The sequence below is a fragment of the Miscanthus floridulus genome, chromosome 18, assembly GCF_019320115.1.
Source record: "Miscanthus floridulus cultivar M001 chromosome 18, ASM1932011v1, whole genome shotgun sequence".
Taxonomy (NCBI): domain Eukaryota; kingdom Viridiplantae; phylum Streptophyta; class Magnoliopsida; order Poales; family Poaceae; genus Miscanthus; species Miscanthus floridulus.
Genome location: NC_089597.1, coordinates 65,467,097 through 65,489,508, shown reverse-complemented (window position 1 = coordinate 65,489,508; position 22,412 = coordinate 65,467,097). Strand labels below are relative to the sequence as shown.

The 22,412-nt window shown below is 45.6% G+C and overlaps 3 pseudogenes; 1 reads left to right on the top strand and 2 right to left on the bottom strand.

Annotated features, from left to right (window-relative positions):
- The first annotated feature begins 331 nt into the window (after window positions 1–331).
- LOC136523974 (uncharacterized) lies at window positions 332–2,718 on the top strand (annotated as a pseudogene).
- Window positions 2,719–5,649: 2,931 nt separating this feature from the next.
- LOC136522797 (uncharacterized) lies at window positions 5,650–6,611 on the bottom strand (annotated as a pseudogene).
- A 9,833-nt stretch (window positions 6,612–16,444) lies between these two features.
- On the bottom strand, window positions 16,445–22,099 carry LOC136521036 (galactan beta-1,4-galactosyltransferase GALS1-like; annotated as a pseudogene).
- Window positions 22,100–22,412: the final 313 nt, after the last annotated feature.

Genomic DNA, 22,412 nt, shown 5'->3' with positions numbered 1-22,412 from the left:
AGGTTCATAAGTTAGTTCGGAAGTTTCTGCACTAATATAGTAACTCAAGATAAAACTACGCCTAGAGAATAGCTCATACCAAATTTGTATATGAGTTTGGAGATCTCTTATTGTAGCCTCCTCTGCTAGAAGCTAGTGTTCTTCTCGCGATGGCGCCCGGGGATGGTGCTGACCACTGTGAGGAGTAGGTGCTAGATGCAGCTATCGAGCAGTCAGGGTTCAATGTGTTGCACACTCTGAGTCATGAGGTCGGTCCGGGTCTTTTGTCTTCGCTTTTGCCTCCACTAAGGCCCCAAAAAATGTCTGGAAAACCCCTCGCACTCCCGCCAAGATGAAATATTGTGTCAACCAGCGGTTCAAGGTACTATCCGCAGAGGTAGTACATAATATGTTTTCACAAACCACTTTGAACCATGTTTTAGTGTGCAATGAGGTGCTTCTTGACGTCTTTATTTGAAATTCCATATTGACCCCATGCATGCTTTCAATGGTTTCATATATTTAATAACAGCTTCTGATGGACCATGGATACATTGCTGCTCCTACACTAATTTATCCATGTTAGTTGTCAAGAAATAAACATTGATCCACACAACACAGTAAAGACCAGCATGAGATAAATATAAGGGTACATATTCGTAATGCTCCAACTATAATGGTTTTCAGGCAGCAACTGTGGTGCCACCTTGGATTTTTTATGTGAATATAATGATATACTATAATGAGAGAGAAGGGAGAGTGGAAGCGATCAGATCTCATGCAAGACATGTTTTGAAAGAAAAAAACTATTGCACTAGACATGCACTATCAAATTTTGCACCGGAAGCAGGTGGTTTATTCGTGATAGGTGGGGAAGAATGATGAGTGCTGCATAGTTGCTTAGGGCGTCCACAGCGGTGCTATCGATTTCGATAGCTGCCATAGGACCGAACCAGACGTGCACTATATATGTCAATGTTAGTTAATAATAAATTACTCTCTCTATCGGATACTGTGATTGACGGCCAGAGTAAAAAAGCAATATGCACCTACCCGCGTTCGCTTTAATAGGCTCCGCTCTAGCGCCTGAAGAAGTCGCTAGCGTTTCACTTTTTTCTCGTTTTCTCCCCGCCACGTCAATCCGAACCTCCCACCAAGCCTACTCAGCTAACGATTTGATATAGTTGTTGGGGACCCCTTAGGCTATGGATAGATATGGTGCAGTGGTAACAATAGCTTCAAGATGGTCGGGATAGAAATTAGCTATTTTGTGGTGTTTGGGTTGGGATTGGCCTAAATAATCAACTCTATCAACTACTAGGATATCTAATATTCACCACATTAAATGAGAGCTCACGCTCTAGGTGCCAGTGCCTCATACAATTAATGTCTCTAGCTAGTCATGATAGTCCATATAATTTTAAATCACAATTATCATCTATGGTCGTACGTCCAAGATTTCTCAAGCGCATGCTCACTGTGGTAGTTGAATTGTCATCTAATTAAAGTTACAGATTTAAATGAAGAATGTCACTAGATCAAACTTTTGACTAGGATAGATAATTAAATGTATACCATCTTCACTCTTATACCATATCTTATAGATTTTGTACATTTGTGGTTGTATCTCTAGAATCTCGACCCATTTATTTCATTCAAGTGAAATACTCCCTCCGTACTAAAAAAATAAAGTCGTTTTGGACAAGGCTTGGGTCAAACATTGGGAATATAAATCATGAATAACTTTTAAGTTGTTGAGTTTGTAAATGTGAAAGCCATATAAATAGATTTGTCTTGAAAAATACTTTCATAAAAATATACATATATCACTTTTTGATAAATATTTTATAAAAACAAGGAGTCAAAGTAATACTTTGGAGACGTATCGCTGTCCAAAATACTTTATTTTTAGTATGGAGGGAGTCTCTATATGCCACACGCCATTATTATATTTTCGATATTTGAAGTGATCTGCGACTCAGAGAGCTATAACATTAACGGAAATCATTGAACTGAAATTAAAATATGTGAAGATACGAAGGCAAAACCTTGCTTGGACATTAATCTTCAATAATCTCCACCCTTCAACAACCCCCACCTCCTCTTATAAGAAGCCATGATACTGTGGTAGAGGCACATGTAGGCAGAAATCAACACCTTTTTGTTTCCTTATTAGTAGACCTTCCATGGAGATCAATCATGGAAGGCCTCCTTCTCCCATCAGCCTCCTCCAAACCTTGCCTAACCACAATAATATAAGATCTTAAGAAGAGAGAACTAGCTGGGCCACATTTGTTTGCCTACAATGCGCTAAGGAGTCTAGTTCCCAACCAGCCATGGCTTCCCACTGCAAACAACATGTCCAGGCCGGCATGCCTAAGGGGACTGTTGAGCACATTAAGTATTATCCAGACCACACATTTTTTCTTATGCAGTGATGCTCAACCAACTTCATCATCTGCTGATGGAGCCTTGCCACAAGGGCCAAACCAGACCAAGCAGCAGGTACCTTGGCCAAGCTACAAAACTGTTTTTGCTTATGCTGAAATCCTTTCATGTCACATCTAGCAAGTCTCGTGAGAGACCACCATAACAGAGTTGCTCCGAGGACAACTCCTGTTGGAGTCAAGCCTGACATTGACCTGGCCCTAGTTGGGTCCGCTCTTCGTACGTCTGATGGCTCCACCATACAGGCTGGGCTGGATGAATCTGGTGGCTAGATTCAAGAAGCAGTGCTGACTACATGGTGACAACTACAAGGAGGGAAATGCTGATCTATGGGCCATGGGATAAAAGAAAGCAAAAATCTAGAGCTTCTGTTATGAATATTTATACTATTGTTACATCTATCTTTAATTTTTAGAATAAAAATTATATCTAGTTTCTTATAGTTCGGGCTGCATTATGTTTCTGCAGTTCTGCTATGGAACAAGTTTGATGTATGAGATGTGCACACATTTGTGCTGCATGTTGCACTTGCTAGTATTATACTATGTCATAGAATGTTAGCTTCTTTTCTATGATTAATTTACTTCTTGGCCAGATTCAAATTTCCCTGAATTTGGATATTATAATTTGTCTAAAGGCATGTCACATATACAGGAACTTTCCATATTCATGAGTTTGATGTGGGAATGTAAAGTATTGGAATAAAAATTAAAGTTATGTGATATGAGAACTAAATAATAAGGTGTTTATACATATGCTACTTCTATTTATTAACAATTTAACCTTTGTTCGGATTTTTGAAAGTATATAAACATGGTGTTTATACTATATCTTGCTTGTGGTGCTGCTTGTCGCATGGATTGTTTATGGTAGCTACTAGGTGGTGACAGCTATATCTAGCCTTTGTATTCCACCATGTGTTCTTAGATAAGTTAATAAAAAACAGTAAGGCCCCATAAAAAGTTAGTTCCTTCGGGCAAGACCTTTGTCCTCTTGTTTCATCTTTCGCCTCGTGTACCCATTATGTGGACTCAATCTACTTGCTAGAACTCTGTGATTAAGATAGAACCATAGAGATCATAGGAACCTTATACTCTCTTGTTGTCCTCCCATCTAGCTATACCTGTCTAGTTATCTTTATCTTCGTGTCTTGGACTTGTCTCATCACCCTTCCTATCCAAATTCGATTACCCCCACTACACTATTGATAACTAAATTGTGGTAACACTAAGATCTCTCATTTATTGTCATTCCTAGCTATCGCTTTCCCTAGGGAATAAATAAATAATGATACCTTGGAATACTCTTGGTGAAGTGCTACAACGGTGTTCTATGTGTGCTTGCAGAATTCTCTACTTGAGCATAAGAAATACCAACAATGTTGCAGATGAACCTTGTCATGGAACATATGCCCTTGTCCCTTGAATACTCCCATGATGAATGACGATCATCGTCGACCGTCATGGCATCCGGTGTGATGTGAGTCCAATCCATAGGGATGTCGGTCTCGTCATCGAAGCTCCTACCAGCAAATTCGGCCACAAAGGTGAGGTGCTCGGCATCGTCAGGCTCCATCTGTTCGACGATTCTGTCGACCCCCTCACCGTGCTCAGCTTCCATCTGTCAACCATATTCTTCCCCTTCTGCATCCTATGTCGTGTTCTGAACCGCCTCATCGCAAACATAGGTCTGCTCATCAATTGTGGCCTCTAAGTTCTCTGTAATATAACTGTGTTGCTACTCTCAGCTTGCATGCCTCCATCGAGCAACTCACCAATAAGCATGATATCGTTATAACCACGCTCCAACGGCTTACACACAAGTAATTTCCATTTCTTTGTGTTATTGGCCTCGCATAACTCCCATCTCCATCCATTCTCTCACAATTTAGGCACCAAAATATTAATCCTGAAACGTTGCTGGAGGGCGGAACACCGAAATATTCATGCAGCCAAGCTAAAACTTGCTTGTGGCTATAATCTAGTGGCTATATTATAAAACTAACACTAAACTAAGAAATTTACCTAACAAAGCAACTAACCCTAACCTGCTAAAAAACTAACCCTAATCCTAACAAAGAACTAAACTTAAACTAACAATAATCTATCCATAGTCTACACTAATTCAAACTAACCCTAACTAAAAGCCTAATCTAATCATAGTCTAAACTAACTTCCAAAACCCTAACAAATAAAATCAAACTATAGAGACTAAATTAGTACAAACCCTAATCAACAATAAACATCTAACTACAAATCCTATTGATAAAAAATGCAAAAAAGGAAGAACAACCTTACCTACGGCGCCGGCAGTGGCGGCCGCCATGCCTTCAAAGGCACACCTGCGACCTCTAATCTCTCTCTCTGTCTCGTGTGTGGAACAGGAGGTGGCAGCGGCGGTAAGAGCGAGAGAGAGGAGGCGCGAGTAGGACAATGGGTAGTTGATATTTTTGGCCCTATCGGCCATCCGCGGACCGATAAAATCCTGTCGGCCGCTGGATGGTCGACATGACTATCGGCCAAAATAAGGCCGACGTGGAAAGGGTTTCTTTCCAACCGGTGGGCCAAGTCAGCGATTGAGCTACCGACAGGATCCAATCGGCCCTCCGGCTGCTGGGTCTTATTGGAGGATACTAAAATTACAATTCATTTTAAAAATTGACCAGATTTGTAATTATTCATTAGAAAATATTATATTTAAAAAAATCGGCATGCAGCCAGGCAGTCTATACCGGTGCCGCGGCAAGGCGCGAGCATGCCGTACACAGGCAGTGGCCAGCTGGCTCAGCGTGACTCAACACACGATCACAGCACACACAACCAAGGAAAACAGTAGTGGATTGGATCCAAAATAATTAGATCGAGTGGACATGCGCAGGGCTTAGGGTGTGTATCTAGGCCCATACAAGACCCATGAGTAAAATCATGAATTATTTAATTAGTATTTAGTGTTTCTAAAAAAAATTAGTATTTAGTTGCTTTAAGATGTATGCAAACTTTTTTTTTGGAATGACTACTGGAGCAAAATTCTTAATTTAATAGCTCTGCTATATAGATCCTAGTTACCTGTGGTATGCATGTATATAACCAACGTTTTGGTAGCATGAGTACGTTAATTTTCAATTCATTTCGGAGAGCACGCAGCCGCCAATCAAAACAGAGAGTGGTATATATATGTACACTACGGGCGTGATTGGTTGCTTTGGTAATGGGGAGCTGAAATGGAGAGCCGGTCCAGGATGGTGAGATGCATGCTCAAATCGTGTATTCAGTCGTGTTTGGTTGTCTTTGTTGTTGGTCCAGTATGAGATGAGATTTTGTTTGATTGCATACATGGATGAGAGTTTTGAGTGTATAATACATGAGTCCCTACGCCATGCCTAAATCAAGCCATCCTGTATGGAGAGGGAAGTGAAAATTAAGAAGACGAAGTCATGCGGGATGAAGGATGACAGATGAATGAAAGGATACAGGCAAAAGGTGCGAGGAGGACAACCAAACACACCGCATGAATGAGGTCAGACATCAAAACGGTGCAGAGACGGTCCGATTTAGTCTACCAATCACGCCCTACAAAGAGAGGAAGACGTGGACCGACCGATGAATCGATCATCTACCACGCAGTACATGATGCATGCCGTGCGTGCACGGTGATGGATCGATCATCTGGAGGAGAGCATGGCGACGGTGCAGGATCCGCCGGCCGACCGGAAGGGCAGCGCGTGGCGGCCGTGGCCGTGGTGGTGGCAGCCGATCAGGTAGAGCGCCAGGCGCTTCTTGGCCCTCCGGAGCAGCAGCAGCTTGTCTTCCCCCCACTCGGTCACGGCCGCCACCACCTGCCTCTTCCACCGCCTGCTGCTGCCGCAGCACTCGTCGCCGTCGGCAGCACCCGCCCTGTTCCCGGCCGCAGCCTCCGCGTGCGCGGGGCTCAGGCCGTCCTTCGCGTCGTCGTCCTGCGCGGGCGACCAGTCCCACTGCAGCGGGTTAGCTGCGCAGGAACACACGCCTAGTGCTGTAGTTCCTCGTAGCGGAAGCTCCTCGTCGGCTTCACCGCCTCGCCCTCCTCCTTGGATATCCTCCGGTCCATCTTTCCTGCCGTCGTCAATCGCCGACGGTTGCGATGGAAGATGATGGTAGCCTGCTGGTGGTATGCTGTGCCGATGTAGGCCGCCTGAGTGAGTCACCAACGCCATGAGCTGGGGTGTATATATGGGCTTGGAAACACCAGACCAGATATGGCCTCGCGTCACATTTTGGTTCCTCTTTCTTTTAGAAGAAGAAGAAAGACAAAAGATTTCTTCTTTGTGTGAGTGATGGGCATGGCACGGAGATGTTTTGCATTAGTCTGCAAGAGAAGGATTTGCTTTACCGGTAAGCTGATGGCTACTCGTGGCGCATTATTTAGTTGCCTGAACATGCGACCGTCCAACGTAACTTTCAATCTCGTGCCCTCATGTTCATGTGCCAAACCGGATGCTCACTGATATGTGTCAGAAACATTGGCCGACTAGTAGTAAGCTTCACGTCAGCCATGCGTGCCACTTGTCAGCTACAGAAAAAGCTGTCCCGTGGCCGTGCCGAACTAAAACAAATGCAGTCCAAATAGAAAGAGGTTTAATCTCCGGCCAACAGTGTGCATCGCTTTCACGAATATATTTCTTTCCGCCAACTTAACGAATGCTACCCGGCCTGCAGAAAAAAGAAGACAAAAGACGGTAATAAGTGGATGGATGCTAGGTCATGCGTGGATGGGCATTCAGTATTTTCTAGTATATATCTCCTTTTTCGCTTTGGCAATGAGGCAAATCCAGTGGCTCTCCAGGTCGGGCTTTTGGCCGCGGGATAACGTACGCACATGCCACATGCCGCTGCTCCAAGCGGAGAGAAACTAAAGCAGGTAAAGCCGTCCATCTTTAGTTTCAGCAGTCGAAACGAAACCACGCAATATGTAAAGGGATTTCCCATTCGCATCCTCATCGCCTTTCATTTTTGTCCCACCTCTAGTCTTGACGTACGAGTACATATCCTTGTTTCAGTTGTTAGTGTTTGTATTGTAATTTACTAATAATAACTAGAATATATATTGTTGGAGGAACGGGTCGTTAATTTGCCTTTCTTTCTCTGCTTACCTGCCACGCTCATCAACCTCGACAGCAACGGGGCTGTCCGTTCGGATTACGGAACCTAGGAGAGCGACTGCGGATATGCACTACCGAAAACAGTGACTTTACGGTAGGCCACAGACACTCGGTAAAACACACAAAATATTCGGCAAAGGCTTTGCCGAGTGTAACACTCGATAAACAGCACATGGCATCTACAGTATCGGTAAACGTTTCTTTGCCGAGTGTTTTCTATCGGGCACTCGGCAAATATTTTGCCGAGAGCTGAAACCGACGCTCGGTGAAAAAAGTAATGTGACGGCGTGGAGATGGTCATGGCGCGTTTGCCGAGTGTGCCGGACCTGACACTCGGCAAACCTGTTATCTTTGCCGAGTGTCAAATCCCGGGTACTCAGAAAACCTACCTTCTTTGCCGAGCGTCAAATATTGGACACTCGACAAAGACTGGCCTAAAACGTATAAATATTGGCTCCTTTGCCGAGTGTCCAATACCACCTGCCTTCTTTTGCCAAGTGTCAAATCCCGGGCACTTGACGAACCTGCTATCTTTGTAGTTCGTGGTCGTGTTTCCTGAACAAGATGTGCGGATTTTTTTTCATTTCCTGGATAAGGCCTCACACTAGACTCAATAACATGAATATCATTTTTCTACTTATTTTATTCTATTATTTAAATCACTTGCAGTTCAAATTTGACTTATACCAAAAAATTCCTTAAAATGCAATAAATTGATTAAATATAGCAAACAGATCCAGAAATATACCAAATACTAACATGGAGTACCACATGTTGTATGTGGAGAGTACAAAAAGTTTCAAGGTCAGAAGAGAAAAAAAAACTTATTACTTCATGCAGTTATGGCTCAAATTCAATTTATATCAATTAAAATTCTATAATTACACTTAATAAACTAAAATTATCAAACGGATCCAAAAAATTACCAAAATTACACATTAATCAATCTATATTCTATATTGCCTATACAAAAAGTTTTGAAGTCAAACCTAATTCGATCGTCACTTTGACTCCAAATCTTACCGAATCCTTCTCAACGTTACGATTCTTCTTCTGTGATACTTCGGTTTGTAAACATCGTACGTGACAGATTATGCAAAACTTTCTCAATTCTTTACCACAACCTCTACGCATGATATCATGAGATCTTGACAAATCTCATGATTTTTAGACTTCGTTTGCTTTTTTTAGAATCTAAAAATCATTCGGCCACACATTCATGGTCGTGTTTGCTGAACAAGAGTGCGAAAATTCTTTTCATTTCTCGGATAAGGCTTCACACTGAACTCAATAACATGAATATCATTTTTCTACTCATTTTATTCTATTATTTGAATCACTTGCACTTCAAATTTGACTTGTACCAAAAAATTCCTTAAAATACAATAAATTAATTAAATATAGCAAATAGATCTAGAAAACATATCAAATCCTAACATGGAGTACCATATGTTGTATGTGGAGAGTAGAAAAAGTTTCAAGGTCAGAAGAGAAAAAAAACTTATTTATTTGCCGAGTGCAAAAAAAACACTCGGCAAACTTATTTCTTTGTGGAGTGCCACTAACGGACACTCAGCAAACTCCTAACGGCCGACATACTAACCGACGGATGTCCATGTGATAATTTTTTACCGAGTGTCTCTATTTTGCCGAGTGTTTTTTTAGTTTGCTGAGTGTTTTTTTAGCACTGGACAAAGAGTTTATTTGCCGAGTGACATTATTTTTGTCGAGTGTGTTTTTGCAGCATTCGGCAAAGAGCTTGTTTGTCGAGTGTTAATAAAATATACTCGATAAATCTACTGTTTCCGGTAGTGATGGGATATCTTTTATCTTATATGCGAGCTGCGTCTGCCTACCCTGTCTAGCTAGCACCTAGCCGTCGCATCGATCATATCAGCCCACCATCTTTAGAAGAAAAAAGCCCAGCAAGAGATTTGCCAAGTAAATTTATTAGAACAAAAATTGTCGAATAAAAAACAACTGATATAGAAATGAGGACAAACAGCTTACACAAGATGAGAAAAGAGAAAGACCCAAGGAAGGAAAAGGAATCATCAGAGTTGACGCTAACAAAACTAGGGATGACAACAGGACAGAAATCTCCTGTACCGACCGACACCGTTTCTGATTTTTCACGACCATTTTGCTTTTTGTCAAGAAAATCCTAAATTCAGTCAAAAACGGTTGAGAAAACACATGAATAGAAACAAAACCAATTTTATGATTTTCATGACCGTTTTGACGTTTTCTCCCGGGTTATTCACATTGCCTAAATTAGCTATAATTGGATAGCTAATTGATTAACAACTAGTTAAATACTTTACTAACAAATTATCTCATCTATTATTCTTAAAAACTAATTTTAGCTAGCTAGCAATTAGATCTCAGAGCATCTCCAGTACCCAATATTTTCTTCCCAAAAACATAGAGTTTTACAACTCCTAAAAAAGTATTGGAAGGAATAAAAAATACCATCTCCAATAGTTTCTAATAATCCACTCCTAAAATATAAAAGACAACTTTACGTTACGAATTCTATACTATTTCTAAATTATCCTAACCACTTTTATATATTCTTTCTCGTACATTTGCATCAGGAACTCTTTTCTAATCTTTATTCTTTCCATGCCCTCCTACCTTTAGATTGGCTGATAAACACGAGTGGGGAGAGAAGATACGCATGACTCGAAAGCGTGTAACTTTACACGAACAGGAGTGACTTTTTCCAAGTTTTAAAAGATGAGGAGGATGGATTAGGAGTTGTTGGAGAGGGGGTTTTTTCTGATCTTGCTAAAAACTAAGGATTAGGAAGGGATTTAGGGAAACTCTTAGAGATGCTATCCAAGAAACCTTTATTATCGTTTGCTCTGTGCCAAGGCACAACCGCACAATTAAGGTTTCCTTCTCTCCCAATCCTTTGATTGAGATTTCCATTTTAACCTACCTAGGCAGCCATCGTCGGTTTCGCTCTTCGCTTAGCAGGGTGGGACTAATCTGTGTAGGGTGTTATCTCTTGTTGCGAACTTGTGATGCTGTGGTGGTAAAGGACGAGATGAGGAGGGACGGGATGGGATGGCCCCGGGATGACAGTAAGTTGGTTCAGAGGCAACTGGGGGTGAGGACGTCCCACGAGCGAATATTCGCCCAAGATCCGGGCTCGCTTCGCCCCCTAGATAAACCGCGGACGGGGGTGTCCTCGGTGGGACGAGTCACGAGTGGCGCATGTGAGAAGAGGAGCCGGGGTTCGCCACAGTTGAGGAAGAAGGAAGAAGCAGGACTCACCGGAGTTGTCGGAGTCGAGGAAGATGGGGCGCGCGGCCCATGGGAGAACGAGCTCCACCCCCTAGCGCCGTCGTGCCCGACCCTGACGAGCTCCGCCCTCGGCTAGCGGCCATGGGAGCACGAGCTCCATGCCTTGCGTCATCGTGCCCGGCCCCGGCGAGCCACGCAAAGGTCCTAGGCGCGAGCTCTAGGGCTGGCCCTGCCACACCGCGAAGGAAGCGCCAGGCGGCGCGCGGCTAGTCTCGCCGACGGCGTAGCACGCGGCGGAGGCGGGTTGCGCCATGCTCGCCGACGGAGCTGCCACAGTACGCACCTGGTTCGAGCGATTGTTGGGGACGAGAGGATAAGGAGAGAGAGGGGGAGAAAAGGGAAAAAAGAAAAAATGACAAGTGGGCCCCATTATTAGTTGTTCATCCCACTTTTGATGTCTCCGCACTAAAACAGAAAATGGGTTCATCCCATCAACCAAATAGAAAATGGATTCATCCCATCCCACGAACCAGAGTCGGGACTATCCCACCCCACCTCGTCTCCCAACCAAACGCTACCTAAAGGTACTGCATGCCCGCCTGGCCGGCTGGACATACATGCACGTATGTTGCGCCGAATGCTTGGAGGAGGTTGGCCTTGTTTTGGATGTTGTAATATTAAGAAACCATAGTATCAAAAAAACTTGTAGTTTTAGAACCACTGATGTGCAAAACTGTAGTTTAGAAGAAAAGAGGTCTAGAGTGGAGTTTTTAAAACTCCAAAAAGACTACAATATCAGCAATACCATGGTATTCAAAAGCATAAAGTTTGTTGCACCCAAATACTTCTTGGCACTCTAAAACCAAAGTATTTCACAATATCATGGTATTTTTCTAAAACTCCAAAAATACTTTGTATATCCATACAAGTTAAGTGTGCCCGAGAAATCAAAGTAAGTAGTTAAGGTCCTCTAGTGTATTTATTATCTTTTCTATTTTATTTTTTCTTTATGGTTCTTTGCTTTTGTTTTCTTTTTTTTCTTCTATAAAACAACTTAATAATAATGTGCCCTATTTTATTTTCTATACGTATGTACCAAGTGAAAGTAAAATATGTGCCAAGATGGCAAGACGCTACAAACAGTTATTATTCGTATGGTCTATCTATCTTCTCGATTTAATTTACCCATTCCCAATTGTTATCGACTCGTATCTAGCTGGATTATTTCGTTTCCGGTATCCCGAGTTTTCCATTTTGCGTTTTCCCGATCGGCACTCTAGATTCCGATTTTAGTTTTGCATAAAAAATGAAATCAAAAGTGGTTAGAGGATTTTTTTTTCGCGACCATTTTCATCCCTAAACACAACGTACAGCCAGGCTAGATGAAAATTGGGCCCCGTACACCAGAAAATGGTCCGCTTTGAACAGAACAAAGAGAACAAACCACCTATGTTGAAACATTTTGACGGAAGATCAGCTTGGAAAGGTCAATGTCCTTAATCAGAAGAGCGAGCTACAAAGGTTGTAAAGATGCATTTTGAAAATATATTTAATTGCGCTCTTTCCAAATGTTCCACAAAAATAAATTGTAATGCCATCAAATTCCTTCGTTCCCTGTTCTAGATTGTGCAACTTGCTTTCCTCCCCACTTCATTGATAGTGCCCAATAGATCTAGATTTCGAAGAAGCCGAAGATCAAACCATGGCAGGATGATTGTCCAGACCTCTTCGATGAAGGGGCTGATCTTTACAAAGGTGCTTGGGTGTTTCTGAGACATGCAATGTAGGATTGTTTGGCCAGCTCCTCTTTTGTAGATTGTTTGCCATCAAGATTTTTTGGTGCATTAACGTCTATGTGAAAAACTTGCAGCGTGGTTCTGCTTTTGCCTTCCAGACAAGGGATAAATTCAATCTAGAATAGCTTCCTTTGAATTGGATTGAGTATGCACTCTTCGTTGTACTATAAATCCAATCCACCCGTGACAGTATATTTGGTTTGTACTAAATCCGTTCCAAATTATAGTTCGTTTGGCTTTTTTGACTCCAAGTTTGACCACTCGTCTTATTCAAAAATTTATGCAAAATAACAATTATTTTATTGTGGCTTGCTTTATTAACAAAAGTCCTTCAAGAATGACTTATATTTAACTATGTTTGCATAATTTTTTTGAATAAGATGAGTGATCAAATTTGAGGTCGAAAAAGCCTAAACGAACTATAATTTGAAATGAAGGGAGTAAGACAGATTCTAACTTGAAGAATGTCCTTGGCTGAATTTGTCCAGTTGGGTCTGTGGCTGACCATCCCGTTTAGGATCTTTGTTTCTTCCAAGCAAAGGGATTATTAACTTTTTACCATTATACCAAATGGCCACTCCTGAGATAGCACCTTAACAGTTGCCACTACGTTTTTAGCAGCATACATAGAAAAACTGATACAAATTTACCACATTTGCTTGCATGGCATGCTAGCCACGCACGCCAGCGTTCATATGATCCTGCGAGTCATGCGAAATGTCCCTCCTACCCCTCCCTTCTTCATGTACACTAGCGCAAAAATGAAAAATTACAGGGCATTCTTTGCAACTCAGCATTGCTGACTAGCATGCTATTTGTTGACCGCACAATTGACCCTGGTTGACTAAGATCTGAGTCGTCCATCAAGCATTCAATGGCCACGGATGACTTCTCCTTCCTTTGCTCTCCGGAAAGCTCCCCACGCAACGCAAGCCATGGCGGCCGAAACATGGAAGCCATATGGGCGCTCCCCGATCTCCAACTACAGGCTACGGTAGAACATGTGAAGCGGCTCTCCGGCACCGAAAGACGAAGGTGATCCCATCAAGCTAGTTCTTGACAGCTAGGCAACGGTGCTGGCAGCGAACCCCGACAAGATCAAGACACCTCTGTCGGAGTCCATGAAGAACACCTCCGTCATGGCGCCTTCTTCCTGCCCGTGGAACGCCGCGTCCGCGCGGCAGTAGAGGACTCACCCTTCATTATCATGCCTGGTGCACCGACCTCCCCAGCGCTCTCCTGGACGACGTCGAGACGGTGACGGCGGGCATCGGCCTGGCCTGCAACACGACGCGTAGGAGGTACGCGTGCGTGGGGCCTCCGATTCTATACCTGGCCGGGTCAGGGGGCACGGCGGGCACCGCCGTGAGTCCCGCGCATTGGCACGTGAAGAGGAGCTTGATGAGACGGCGTGCGCGGCGAGGAACGCGGACTCCGCCGTGACTAGCCCCGTGGTCCTTTGTCATGGTGGTGACGATGGCGACGTTGAAGCCCTTGCTAAGGCGGACGTCCAAGCCACGAGTCCCGGTACTCATCACGTCGCTCACGGGCCAGCCACGCATGGCGATGTGCTCCAGGACATGGCCTCCGCCATGTCCATCTTGACGAGCTGCTCCGGTGTCTGCGAGAGGAGGAACGCGGACTCCGCCGTGACTAGCCCCGTGGTCCTTCGTCATGGTGGTGACGACGGCGACGTTGAAGCCCTTGCTAAGGCAGACGTCCAAGCCACGAGTCCCGGTACTTATCACGTCGCTCACGGGCCAGCCACACATGGTGAAGTGCTCCAGGACACGGCCTCCGCCATGTCCATCTCGACGAGCTGCTCCGGCGTCTGCGAGAGGAGGAACTCGACGTCGTAGTTGACCCTAGTGTGAGTCTACATGACGGCGGCGTCCCGGGAGGCGAGCTCGGCGAGGAGGACCACGTCTTCTGGTACTCTGCCTGGTCGCCCACACAGGAGCTGAGGTCGCGCAGCACGCAGGGTCGTCGCCGGCGCCGCCCCCGGTGCCGACTGCTCCACGGTCGCGCAGCACATAGGACCGTACGCGGCCACCCTCGGCAGCGCACGCCGCGGGGATGCCGCCTGTCCACGCAAGCCGCGGCGGGGCCCTCCTCCGCTCTAGGTTTGAGGACTCGCGCGCAGGGCTTGCGCTGTGGGCGCGCTGCTGGGCCATGCCCCGCCGACCGTGCTCTGCTGCTCCCGCGTCCACGTCGAGGAAGTCCTTGAGCCTGGAGTGAGCGAACCCGCATGCGTCGGCGGTGCTCGTCGACGCGAGCGAACCCGCACGCGCCGGCGGTGCGGACGACATAGACGTAGAAGGTGACGCAGCCCTTTCGGAACTTGAAGCGCACCATCTCGGGGCTCCCCAGGGCCGCGTGGATGAGGCGGCGTCCGACGTCGCCGAGTGGGGCGACACCCGGCCACGCCACGTCCGCGGCGGCCTTCATGGTGGCGGCCTTGGAGTTCTTGGTGCCCAGACCTAGGGTGAGCGTGTGCCACGCGTGGTGCGCCAGGATGGCGAAGTTGGTCGGGAGGGGGGTGGGGTGGTGCGGAGGAGGCGCGGGAGCTTGAGCGACGCGACGCGGCGCACGGTGAGCTCCCGCGTGACGAGCTGCGCGCCGAAGCGGAGGCCCTTGACGTCCACGCACTGCGCAAAGAGCGCGTCCAGTGGCCGGCAAGGCCTTACCTTCTTGGTGGCTGGCTGGCCGCCGGCTGTGCTACTCGTGCTCTGTTGCGGAGCGACAGAGGGAGAGGTGGCTCGGAATCGGAGCTTGAAGGCGTGCAGACCTTCTCCGGCCTGATGGAGTACCTGGCCGGTGCCAGCGACCTCAAGCCGCATGGGCAGAGAGGAAGAGGTGGAGAAGGAGAGAGCAGGGGCAAGAGAGACATTTGGCGTCCGTACGCTGACTTGGATTTTTGCTGGCGCGAGGGGTGGCGTGCCACGTAAGCAAAAGTGGCATTTTTGTATCTGTTTTTTGTTTTTGCTGGTAAAAATATAGCGACAACCGTTGAGATGTTATTTGAGGAGGTGCCAATCTTTATAATGGTAAAAAGTTAAATCTCCCCCAAGCAAATGAGAATTGCTCCCGAGACATGGCCAGGTTCCCGAATACTGGCCTGTTTTGCCAAGTCACTAAGGCCATTGTTCCTAGGACATTCCAAGATTGGAAAAAGTCTACTTAACCCCCCACCTTTCATACTTGGTCTACTTCACCCCTCAACTATGAAACCGTCTGTTTTACCCCATGAACTTTCTAAAACCGTCTATTTTACCCCCTGGGCGGTTTTCAGCGGCGGTTTCGCTACAGTAATAGCGGGTCTGCTACAGTAACAACAGGTTTGCTACGGCGCCGGTGTTTTGAATTTCCTTTTTTTTATTTATTTTCGTTGAATTTTTGAAAAATCATAGTAAATCATAGAAAAATCATAAAATAAAAAATCTAATTTTATTGGACTTCACATGAGTAGATCTACACAGTAAATATATAATACGGTATGTTTTAGTACAAATTTTTTTTTGTAACTTTAGATTAATTGAAAAATCCAATTTTGTCTGAAAACCGCCTAGAAGGTAAAATAGACGGTTTTAGAAAGTTCAGGGGGGTAAAACAGACGGTTTTATAGTTAGGAGGTGAAGTAGACCAAGTATGAAAGGTGAGAGGGTTAAGTAGACTTTTTCCTTCCAAGATTACACAATTTTCAGCTGCTATCATAGCCCGAGGCGAGCGGCTAGAGCAGAGAAATGCAAAGATGGAAATATTAATAAAGAAGTCCCAAGCACATCCATTGAGAAATGCAAAGATGGAAATATTAATATCTAACAAAGTGTACATATTAAAAACTGCTTCACCATTGAGAAAAAAACCTGCTTCACCATAGCTGAGTTGTCCTCTATTCTGATAGGTGTACATAACAGAAGATCCATTGTTTTGTAAGAAACCTCATGCTCCACTGCCAAAGCCTTACAAAAGCCATGGGAACTGGCGCTGCAGTTTGTCCAGGAACAAAGTTTCATTCAGATCCAAACTCCAGAGTGAGGTTAAGTCAAATATTCAGACACTTTACACTGCGCCCTATAAGACTTCAGAAAAATCTAATAAAGCCCAACAGTCAGTCTAGACAAATCTATAATGAGATACAAACAACATCAAAGAGACAAAAGGGGAAATGCAGCATCCAGGCATTGCCCTCCACAGACAGGAGAATGCCAAGGGAAACTGAAACTTTACACTAATTCAACCCGAGATAGATTATTTTCTTCTGCTTGTTGGAATGGCGGCTCGAAGTGCACAAGTTGAGTCACGGGGAATGGATGGGCATGGGTTCAAGGTATCCTAAATAATAGAACTGTATATGTACCAGCGATGCTTTTGCACCAATCCTATGTACGGATGGTTCCAAGTGTCTCCTCCTCGAAGTGTTTGATCTCCCCTGCCATGCGCTTCATGTTGTCATCATAGACATATGGTATCCCCTCAAACATTACCTTGCTTCCATTAGTGGGTTTCGGCACGAATTCTCTGCAGGGCTCCCCCATGACAGTTGATCGAGTTGTGATAATGGTAGTATCGGATCAAGCTTTCTGTCTTGTGGGTTGTCCTACCGATGACATTTTGGGACATGTGTACACCTGTGGAGTATGCGTTCCGAGCTTTGATTGCATATTTGCGATCTCGCCTGACTCCATTGATCGAATTACGGAAGACGAGTTTCTCAAAACCCCATTTCCTGAATAATCATGACATCAAATGAATCAACATAAAAAATAGTGGTACCTTTGTAATAAACAGTCAGCACGACAATGTTTCAAGTATAGCAAATAAAGGGCAATATAGCTCTGTGCCACAACCACAAAGGTTACGACACACTCAAGATCTGCCAATAAAATGCAAACGCAAAGTAGCAAAAGGACTGGTATTACATTGTATCAATTGTCAACCTTAAGTCTTTGTTTGGCTCGAGGTGCTTTCTGAAAGTAATCATTTATTTCTATTTTTGGGAGCACAAGTTAATTGTGAGCATCTCTTTATGATCTGTAATGGCAAAAACCACTGCAGAATCGGCAAACAACCTTCTAGATAACTATACTTGAAAGCACATGAACCACAAACAGACCCAAATGACAGCACAGTTTGAAATCGCGAAGGAAGACATGAAAAGTAAAGGATAAATAACTGGGCTTCTCGAACTAATAACAACTGCAGTAATACTAGCTTAGCAAGGAGATTGGTATTCTCTTCAATTTGACTTGTTATCTGTTACTCAGCTAGATAGTGGACTAGGTGTTCAAGGGATATTATTATATTTCTCCAATTATAAATATTCACACATAAGTACCTTGTGATCTGAAACCAGTCAACACACAATCCTGCTAGCCCTACCTATTTATAAAGATTAAATAAGAAGCACTAGAATCAATGAAAATAAAACTAATTGGACACAGAAACGTTAGCACCTAAGTACAAGATCCCCACAGACCACTATTTGGCTCTGCCATTGCCTATTTTACACAGCACGTTTTACACATATAATTAGATTTTTGAAACATGTGCAAGAGCATTTCATACAATATCTAGTACACAAACCAGAACTTGAGTTATTATGAGAAAACAAATAAAGTGCTGAAACAAACTCATTAAGGACATGAAGTAGCATTGCTCACAATGCTAAACCAAATAATTTCACATCATCGAAGACCAAAATCAATTTGTGTTTTAAACAGGACTTCAACAGAGGACAGAGAAGAGCTGTAAAATCAAAATTTATAGTAACCACAAAGGGAACACACTATGAAGCAAATTTTTAATATGAGTTGTTCATGTCCAAGAGAAAATTGGCTTGTTGCATGAGCTAATAGTTAGCTAGCATTTAGCAGCAAAGTTTGTCTTGAACATGACCTGTAAAAGTAGTACAGCAGATGGTGAGGTGTGCTGTTTCGGTCAGTTATTGTAGCATCATGGTTACTGTACCAAGCCAATCAACGGGATAACAGGACAACAAAAGGGGGCAGCACCCTTATGGCTGTAAAATTCGAAGTTGAAGCTATGTGATATAGAAAATGAAGAAGCTTGTGTATGGTGTGTAAGGGTTAGTGGCAGTGCTTGGTAGTGAGGATCAAGTTAATAGTAGTGTCTCTGCTTCAAAGGCGTCACCTAGGCGTCCAGGTGGACCCAGCTAGCCTTGGGGGTCTAATTACGCCTTGTCACCTAGGCAATAAGGTGTACCTAACTCGCCTTGTTGCCTTTGAAGCCATATAGTGATTGGTTGTGACAATCAAGTTAGTAGTTCTTGGTTGTGAACATAAGTGTAAGCTTGTAGTGTGAAGCTATAGGATCAATATAGTAGAAAGTTTTGTTGGTAGCTACTTTGTGCTGTCTCATATACCTGTCAGTTGTGTGCTAAAGCCACAAAGAGCAAAGAGAGGTATTGACTGAACCTATTCCAAGTTTCCAACAAATAGATGAATCAAGGTTCAAAAACACGCTAGGCGCTAGTTAGGCGCTAGGCCACAGACTAGCGTCTAATCGTGATTAAACATGATTAAACGCAATTAAAAGTTTATGTTTCAGTAACATAATATCTATTTTTATATGGAGATGCAGCTGCATATATGAACAAATATAAATGAGAAATAAAGAGTTATGTCAATAAAGCCCACTCAGCCCATTGTCTTAGGAAAGCCCACAGCCCATATAAGCATCATATGTGCTACCGGTGCCCTAACAGCCAGCCGTTTCTCACCAGCCGCCGCCGGTTCTCAGGTCTCGGACTGCAGGCGCAGCAGCTTCTGCTCCCATCCCCATCTGCTCCCGCGCTCCTATCCCTGTCAGCTCTCTGCTCCATGGCGCGCCACCTCCACTCCGCTTGTGGTCGCAGCGTGCGGACACGGTGAGGAGAGAAACAGAGAGGTGAGTTGGAGAGTCTGGACAACTGGACGGCTGCTGTGTGCTTGCTCTGTTTTTGCTCTCCCTGTGCGAGCACTTTTTTTTTTTTGCCCGTGTGCTCTTTCTTCCCGAACGCGCGTGCGTCCGAGGTGCTCTCCCGCCCGCCGCGCACGAAACCCCGCTCGCTTGCGCGCAAAAGCCCGTGCTCCAGCGCCGTCCAGGGCCGCTTTTCGACGCTTCCGCGCCACTTAGACGGTGCCTCGCGTGTAGGCACAGCGACAAGGTGCGCCTAGCGTTTAATTGGCCGCACAGGCCCTAAACGCAACGCTAGGCCAGCGTTTAGCGCTTAATCACGATTAAACGACGTTTAATTACTCTTTTTGAACCTTGAGATGAATACAGTGATTGTGTTTCCAACATTTCATCAATTGTCACAATTGTAGATTTTTCTGCAGGACTTAAAGGCTTTGTTGTTGTTGTTGTTGTTGTTGCTGTTGTTGTTGCAGTAAACAATATCCCAACTAGACGAAAAATCTAAATAATGGTGTATTTTGTAATAATGATTACAATCACCCGCTAGTCTGACTTGTATCTAGAAATTCCTGATACCATTGCTTGAACATATGGGTACTTAAAAAGAATAAAACGAACCATTTAATTCTATGGCCGAATGCTAGAGAGGAATCTTTTACTAGCCATATGCATATAAGTTTAATTAAAGGAACGTAACAAACATTCTTTTGAATGGGCCAGGCTAAAACAGCCCGGATCCTTACGGGGAAACGAAATAGTCGCGCTGCCCAATCAACCTAAAGCATAAACAAAAACTAGTAGATGTTGACTCATGTCAGTAGCAAATTGAAGCAAGTGGCTCCGGCAAGTAACAAATTGACAATGACTGGAAGATGCCTTGCACTCTTCTGAAATACTCCTACACTACTTGTAACAAAGATAGTACTCTATCATATATTGCGTGAATCTAGGAAAGATTCCAACAGAAACAGTGATTGCATAAACAATTGAAGGAACAATCAACATTAGGAAAGGACAATTAGGTGAGGATAGCACACCTTGAGTATTCCATGGTTGGATCCTCCAAGCAGAGTTTGCTGGACATGGGGTTCTGCTCAATGGTGAACTGCGTGTAGGGCTCCAGCTGCCCCAGCACCTCCTGCAGCGTCCGGCCGTCCGGGAGGTAGATGTACTCATCGACATCGAAGAAGAAGGTCCAATTCGCGGCGTGCCGGTAGCGGTGGAGGCAATCGTTCACCACCAAGAACTGGTTGTAGTAGTAGCCGTCGTACTCCGCCTGCGCCCGGATGTCCTGGATGGTGACCCGGCCCGCCCGGACCCACGGATCCAGCACCGCCCTGACCTCAGGGCTGACACCACCGGCGTCGTGAAGCACGAAGTGCGACGCAGGGCCGAAGAAATGCGCGTGGTAGGCTAGCCACTCCCTCATGCGAGCTGCGCTGAGATTCCCGTAGAGCGAAGAGCCGCAGTACAGGTACTCGTAGGGGAACGGCGGCCGGAACCGGGACTCGTCGTAGGAACCCCGCGCCTCCTCGAGCGCAACGAAGCGCTCGTACCGGCGGGAGGCGGTCGAGTAGTATGCGTGGATGAGGAGCTTCCCGCCGCGGTTGTCGGCGTTGGGGTTGGTGGGGAATGTGCAATTAACGACGACGACGGTGTAGATGCGGCCGTAGCCCCAGTCCGGCAGCATCTTGTAGGCCTTGGTACGAACGGCCCGCAGCGGCGCCGGCGACGATGGATCCTGGTTGGGTACCCACTCGCACTTGAAGTAGGGGGTGCCATAGACGTGTGCCGGCTTGGAGGCTAGCCCAATGACGGCGAACGTACGCGGGCCGCCCCGGTATGCGCCCATCTGGACGAACAGAGCTGCCGCGCTGCCGTAAGAACGGAAGTCCCGCTTGTTGGGATCCCGCGGCCGGGCGGCTGGCAGCACGGACGCAGCCGGCTTCATCGTCGTGACGGCGGGAACAGCCGAAGAGGCCGTCTTGGTGCTTGCAGCGTTGGCACTGGAGTTGGCGGAAGGAAATGAGGCGACGGTGGCAGCGGCGCGGGAGGAAGCTGAGATGGGAAGGCGGGGGAGCAGGGGGCAGGTGGAAGACGGGCGGGAGTCGGAGAGGAGCGGCTGGTAAGGGTGGAGCTGCCAGAGCGCCATGACGAGCGTGAGCAGCGCGAGGGAGGCGACGAAGGACTTGATGTCGAAGCAGGAGACGCCTAATGCTGCCACGCCACCGCCGGCATCTTGCCTCGCGTCGGGCTTCATATCCGGTTCTTGGCCTCTCGGTCTGCTCCGCTCCTCGCTGCTGGGAGAAGGTGAACCGCACGGAGCGGAGCAAGACGAGGTGCCGGCGTCGCGGACACCTTGCCTGCCCACTTTCTCCGCGTTTGCCGGAGAGCAGGAGGGGTGGGTGGCTCGCTGCCTAGGTACAGCTGCTTTCCCACCGGGAAAGGAAGGCCAAATGGGGAAGGAGATCAATCTGGGAGATGGAAGAACGCGCAAATGGGGGAATGCAGGAATTGGGGATGGATTGAAGACGACGAGAAGAGGACGATGGAAGGTGATGAGCGGGGCTGTCAGTGTGTGTGCGAGTAACTGGCGAACGAGTGGTGTCCTGTCTATCCTGTATGGGCCGTGGCGTGGTGGCCGAACAGCTTGGTGGCGTGCTCAGCAGGATGAAAACGCCAGAGCCTTTTAACCGTGCGCTATTAAAAAAAAATTATAATTATATATAAATCATTAAAAAAAAGTTAACCGTACACAGATACTACTGCTATAAACTTCTTTATTTTATAAATCATTTCGTTCAAATGCAACACTAACTGTGGCTAATGGATGAAGAAAAAGACAAACATGCCTTTAGAAAGAAAAGACTATTTGACAGTGC